Source organism: Bactrocera dorsalis, chromosome 1 (assembly GCF_023373825.1).
Source record: "Bactrocera dorsalis isolate Fly_Bdor chromosome 1, ASM2337382v1, whole genome shotgun sequence".
NCBI classification, from domain to species: domain Eukaryota; kingdom Metazoa; phylum Arthropoda; class Insecta; order Diptera; family Tephritidae; genus Bactrocera; species Bactrocera dorsalis.
Genome location: NC_064303.1, coordinates 69,134,684 through 69,140,702, shown reverse-complemented (window position 1 = coordinate 69,140,702; position 6,019 = coordinate 69,134,684). Strand labels below are relative to the sequence as shown.

Here is a 6,019-nt window from a genome sequence, read left to right as displayed (position 1 = left end):
AAATAAAATTTCGCATAAAAATGCAGGAGGTTCTGTACGCCATTATGTACGGCAGAGATAATCAGGAATCGACTACGCCAGTTTCTTTTATTAGTTATGTGAGTAGCAGCCCAAATATTGAAACGCAGAATTCAAACAGGTTCATTTTCCAAATGCACAAAATTTTAATTAAGCTACTTAATATTAATGTGTGTAATATTATATTAAATACATACTTACATATGTAAGTGAACAAGTATAAATATTGAAATTGAATAAAAATTTATGGAATGGATACATATTACTTACCTTATGGTCAGTGCGAGCCTTTCTACAGCATCAATTGGTGTTTTCTAATTTCTAGTATTTTTTCTATATGTTTGGATATATTATTCAAAATATAATTAAACGTGCCAATTCTCATTCGGTAATACTCTATAAATTTCTCAGGATATTGTAGAAGGCGGGTGTGGAATCTTTTCTGTTTACAAAATCTTAAAATCTGCTGACGCACTAAAAGATTACTTTCTGTAAGCAAAATTTTACGAACACGTGCACACATGTCTTTTTTTTAATGAAAAATAAAAGAAACTACGAACGGATTTGACGTTATAAATTTTCAATCGCTTCTGATTTCGCTGTACTGTAAACACTCAATCGCTAGCGATTACGATGGCGAAACCGCTTATAGCGATAGAGCGATTTTCATCGCATCGCGCGACGCGAATCCGCTCGGTCATAAACGTAGCCTTATACATTCAAATAAAGTGATCACAATGTACGGGCATCACTTAGTATTCTTTGAAATAAGCTAATTAAAAGAATTCGACATAATCTTAGGTGAACAAGGTCTCAGATTAATTAAGGGAGAGATTAACCTCTTTGATTATAGTTTAAAGTACCAGAAGAAAGTAGCCGGAAAAAAGGAACCTTTCATTAATTATACTGTAGATAATGCCAAGTATGAGGAGGACATTAAGGAAATAAAGAAAGCAAATGAAAATATTAGTGACACCCTACCCTTCGCAACTACTATCCAAGTGTAGTGGATGCAAACAGAAGATCCTTTTTGGACGAAACAATACCCTTACCCCGTGGCAGACCATGTCTTCGTCAATAAAGAAATAGATAGGCTTTTAGAAAATGGAATAATTCAGCCGAGTAAAAGTCCGTACAATTCCCCTATTTGGACTGTTCCAAAGAAAGGATTAGACGGAAATGATAGACCTAAACGGAGTATGGTGGTCGACTACCAAAAACTTAACACGCATACTATAAACAACCGCTACCCTATACCTGATATTAATATGACAGTTTAAAATTTAGGTAAAGCTAAAGTTTTTTCGACCATAGATTTAGAATCAGGATTCCATCAAATTTTAATAAAGGAATCCGATCGCGAAAAAACCGCATTTGCAGTGAATGGCGCAAAGTATGAGTTTGTTAGGATGCCGTTTGGACTTAAGAATGCACCCTCAATCTTTCAACGATGCATATATGACATTTTGCGACAATATATCGGTAAATTTGCTTACGTTTATATAGACGACGTTTTAATATTTTCTTCTACGCCTGAAGAACACATACTTAGAACATATTCGAACTATAGTCAATGCACTGCATGAAGCTAATATGACAATTTCGTACAAAAAGTCGCATTTTTGAGTACCTTGGCAACATAATTAAACATAACAGAGTAACGGTTGATCCAAGAAAGATTTAAGCTATAAAATCAAAGTGCGCGAGTAGAAGTAAAGCTCGATGAAGCGGCAATTACTGCCATAGAAAAAATAAAAGATGCTCTGCAAGAACAGGTAGAACTTTATCAGCCAGACTTTACCAAACCATTTGAACTAACTACCGACGCCAGTAACCAAGCAATTGGAGCAGTTTTCTCCCAGTTTCGCCAACCTATTGCTTTTGTTTCTCGAACTGACCAAATAAAGAGGGTGAAATAATACCTATTCTAGATCCCACAAAAGATACAATGAGCAAGATTTTTTAACAAAACTACAACAAGTAGCTAAACCCAATGTAACTAACGCACTAAGAATAAATGAAGAGTTAATATTCCACTTTAAGGATGATATTCTTTCCCACTTTCCCAATTGTACCTTTGTGATAGCACCAAACTTGCTAATTGACATTACTAACCAAAACGAACAATTAGAATAAGCAGAAAAAATACAAAGACGTGCACACCGAAATTATATGAAAATGTGCAATCAGAGAAATGTGCAAGAAAGAAGCGATAGACTGTCAAATTTGTTTGACAAACAAATACGAACGACAACCAAACAGGCAACCTATTGGAAAAACACCAATACCAACAAAAACTGGAGAATATATGTAGATGGACATATTTCACATGAATAGTTGTATGTATATAAGCTCTACCGACAAATATTCGAAGTATTGCTATCTCCGAAAAATTCATACTAAAGCAAACTGTCACGAACATATTGAAGAAATACTTACAAAATTGTATCCAAATGCAAAACATCTAATGACTGATAACGAAAATGTATTTATCAGCAACATGGCAAAGGCCGTTTATACTCGACTACATATACAATATACTGCCACACCATTAAATCACTCGACAACTAACGCTCAAGTAGAACGGTTGCACAATACGTTACATGGATAAATTGATCCGAAACTCCTCTCTTCGCTTTCTGAGAGAGCCCATGATCTCACGGTTTGGTATGGCAATACTGAAAGTTCATGGGCTACGAATCAGATGACAAGCAAAACAATGAACTGCCAGACAAAATCCCATTAAAAATAACTGACAAAATCAGTTCGTTATTTTTCATTGTAGAGTACATAAGTAATTGTGTTGTGAAAATATAGTGTTTAGGTTTTTTATTAAAAATACAGTGTATAAGTGTTTTTACTAAAAATAAAGTTGGTAAGTGTATTATTAAAGCCATCGTAAATACATGTATATAAATATATTATGTTTTCCTAACGTATTATAGGAAAATGCCGAGAACTAAAAATAAGTGTGTGGCTGGATGCGTAGGAGCGCGACGGTTTTTCAATTTCCCAAACAAGGAGAAGGATGGATCCAGGTGCGTAAATAATTTTAATTAGTAGAAAAATATAGTTATTTAGTGAAATTTAGAAATATTTTTTCAAAAATTGTGCCTATTTTGATATTGTTTTAGATGCAATTTATTGCATGATAAAAAATATATCATGCTTGCGAAATGTAATGTAATTTAGTAAATAGTATTGTAATATTTAATAGATCCAATTTAATATGTTGTTTGGAGTAGCGTAGTAGATGTAAATATCACTATAATTATAAATTATAAGTACAAATAAATGTAATACGAGTAGAAAGTATCGTAAATACTAATAAATGTTGTGATTTTATTTTGTACCTATATGGGTGATATAGGCCTATAGGGAAACCGAGCACCCAAAACTAACTTCGGTAACGCGCCTTTTGTATACCTCAGCGGTGGTGTGGAAATTACAAACTCCCAAAACATTTACTAAAAATTCCCTAACACATTTCTTCCATAGTGGCATCATTGGCAAATGTTATAAAAAATGTGGACTTTGACAGCGCTCTCTCGAATCAAAGAGTTTCGTATCAATTTATCCATGATACGTTGATTGAAATCAGTACGAGTTTAGCTAGTGAAAATAATACGACTCCAGGTGAAGATCTTTTTAACGCCATCCGACAATATAATTCTACAATTCACTCGTCTACAGGATCCAAACCTGAAGTAGTTTTCTTTAATGGCGAAAAGTATCCCGAGATTAGAGAAATCCTTCAGAACAATCAGGAGAAGCTTTTGCTTTTCCACAACAAAGGACGAAAAAACATCACGTATAAACCAGGAGATATCATATATTCCACAACAGATCGTAGGAATAAAATTGCTAAACGATATAATCAGCACAAAGTTAAGGAAGATCGCGGGGACACGATCCTTACAACGAGAGGGAAAATTATTCATAAAGACAACATCAACATAAAGAGAACATCAGAATATCATGAAATCCAAATACTTTGCAGAAAAAAAAAGAAGAAATAATTCTTATTAATAAAATAGAGGCACTTAAGACACAGCTTATACCTTCTAATCTTAGACTCAAACGCTCGTTAAAGTTTTTAAGTTCTATTCTCAAGTTTGTCACCGGTACTCCTGACCATGACGACCTTATAGAGATCAAGACAGGACTCAATCAGTTGATAGAAAACAATAATCAACAACGGAAGATTAACAGTCAATTTGAAAAAATACTAGAAACACTAGACCCAAAGTCAATTATTGAAGAATTAATTATTACAGAAGTTTACAAGGAGTTAGAAACAATCACGAATATACGTACCATCAATTTTGCTAAAACAGGAAACATTTATTCGGATACTCTAAACCTCAAAAACATTCAAGAAATTGCCTCCATAGAAGATTTTAACATACCCATAATTAATATTTTAGAATATTCTGATATTCATGTATGCATGTACAAAGATGCTATAATTACAATATACAAATATCCGGTAATAAATAACCGCTGTAAATTGTATAACTTAATACCTTTAGCATACAAACACGGTAAAATCCGATTGGACTCTCAAGTTGCAAAATGTGAAGCGAATTTCAAAAGAACTTCCAAATGTAAAAATTATCTGGGATTAAATATTTGTAAACAGGAGTCTCCCGACAACTGTACCATCCCAGTGCTTGAAAATAATAAGGCAAAATGTAATGTTATTCAAGAAAATAATAGACCACTTATTGTGTTAGATCACAGAAATATAATTATTGATGGAGAACATCTGTGGAACGGACAACGTGTTAACGGTCCAAACCTGTTACAATTTAATCACAGTACTAATTTAGATAATAAGGTATATTTCAATCACGATCAGGAAATTAAAGATGTGATTCATGCCCACCAAGATGAACAATTAGAAGTTCTAAAAATATTAACCTCCAATTCAGGTTATACATTTTCAAATATTCCAAAAATGTATAAATACATGATTCCTATTGAAGAACAACCAGAATATGCTATCGAGTACATTTAGAAGATAAAAAGGAACGATTATTCCGCCAAAAATACGAGATCGAACTTCGTCGACTCCAAGACTGGAAATGAGGACATTTCATCTTAACACAGGGGAGAGTTAAGGAACGTTTCATTTCTCAAAAAAACCAAAACATCTCTTGTTTATGTCGCACCACGCATGAACAAATAGTGATAAGCAATTCCAATATATGGTGTGAAATAGAAATGGTATCACACATAACGAGTGTTATCTCCTACACGCTATTCTCTCGGGACTGTTTGTAACGACAAACAATTGACTGTAGATAGTGTGTCTATCTTCAAATAATATAGCAGACAGCAAATAGAAACTAGTACCATAAAGTAGTATAAATAGCACTAAATTATCAAAATGTACTTAGTCTTAGTTTTGTATTAATAAAGGAACTTGCCCTGACGGTGCAAAGTACATACAAAAGTAAATCAATTGTGATTAACTCGCGCGACAGTATTATCCGTATCCTTATGGTGGTGGACGGATGGGCTACGATTTCTTATTGGTGACACGATAGACTCGGGTATGCGTAAATATTAGACCTTTGGCGACACAATCGACTCGGGTGGTGGACGGATGGACTACGATTTCTTATTGGTGACGCGATAGACTCGGGTATGCGAAAATATTAGACCTTTGGCGACATAATAGACTAGGGTATGCGAAAATATCAAACCTTTGGCGCCACGATAGAATCGGCTATAAACGTAAATATCAAAACTTCTGGTTCACGGATGGAATCGATTGACATGATCCCGTTCGGATCTATCTCTTTTAATGGTTTGGGTGGTGAATATCGGGGACGATCGTGTGGTTGTTGTGTTGTATGTTGAGCGGTGTTAGGTGCTGTGCTTGATGTATGTGTGTGTTGTGAACTGTTCTGTGATGAGGTGTTGTAACGTGACGTGAAGTGATGTCGGATGTGGGATGTTGTGGAAAGCTCATAAGTCATGTGAACCTCCCTGC

The 6,019-nt window shown here is 34.5% G+C and overlaps 1 long non-coding RNA gene across 1 annotated transcript; it reads left to right on the top strand.

Annotated features, from left to right (window-relative positions):
• Nucleotides 1–842: 842 nt before the first annotated feature.
• LOC125775743 (uncharacterized) lies at nucleotides 843–5,747 on the top strand. Its single transcript, XR_007421351.1, has 3 exons — nucleotides 843–2,893; nucleotides 2,964–3,654; nucleotides 3,712–5,747. It is a non-coding gene; the product is annotated as an uncharacterized LOC125775743 (long non-coding RNA).
• The last annotated feature ends 272 nt before the right edge of the window (nucleotides 5,748–6,019 follow it).